Raw genomic sequence first — 850 nt, 5'->3', positions numbered from 1 at the left:
TATTTACAAGTTTAGATGTTTGGTGGTGACAATTATTTACATAAATGGTTATCTCCAGGCAGATATAAATGGTACTAAAACAAATCCAAAATTCACAAAGAGTATTTTAAACTGGAAGTTTTCCCAGTAGTATGCCACTTTCTCTCTAGTGACACTCAAGAGGCTCTCTCTCTGCAGAATGAGCAGTTAGACAAAATTACACAGTAAACAGAATTTATTACGAAGAGATTTTCTAGAATCTTAAAGCAGAACTTTCAGAGTAGCAACAACTAACTTCTTTGCCTTTTGTCTAAGATCAAGTGTAGCATCTGTTCTTATCAGTTTGATATCCGATAAGTCCTCAATGAGAGGACATTATATTAAACAGATTTTTGGGCGTGAGAGTTGGATCCAGAGCTTGTTATTTTTTTTTTAAGTGTTCAAGAAAATACTGGATGAGGCATTTAGTGCCATGGTCTAGTTGACTGGATAGGGCTGGGTGCTAGGTTGGACTGGATGAGCTTGGAGATCTCTTCCAACATGGTTGATTCTATGATTCTATGAACAGAACTAAAGCAAAGGGCTTTAATTACAAAGAGGCTTTACAGAATATTTACTCACAAATTAGTATCTCTGCAATTTTTCTGAGGCTGTGGACTGTCCAAACAGGATCCAAAACACTTGGAGGAATGTTGTCATTAATATCTGTTGTGGAGGGCCTGTAGGCCTGAAAAGAGGCTTGCTTGTGCCTCGCCCTGCCTGGACATGTTTTTCTGCCAGGACCCCTGGTTGTAAACAGATTGTGTAAGCCCACACACACCCAGCTCATGTCTCTCTGTGGCAAATCCATGTGATTCCCATATTTGGGAAA

The 850-nt window shown here is 39.2% G+C and overlaps 1 pseudogene; it reads left to right on the top strand.

Moving 5' to 3' along the window:
* Positions 1 to 269: 269 nt before the first annotated feature.
* On the top strand, positions 270 to 436 carry LOC135173745 (U2 spliceosomal RNA; annotated as a pseudogene).
* Positions 437 to 850: the final 414 nt, after the last annotated feature.

This window comes from Pogoniulus pusillus, chromosome Z (genome assembly GCF_015220805.1).
Source record: "Pogoniulus pusillus isolate bPogPus1 chromosome Z, bPogPus1.pri, whole genome shotgun sequence".
NCBI lineage: Eukaryota > Metazoa > Chordata > Aves > Piciformes > Lybiidae > Pogoniulus > Pogoniulus pusillus.
Note: the sequence above shows the minus strand (reverse complement) of the source record. Positions and strands in the feature narration are given on the sequence as shown.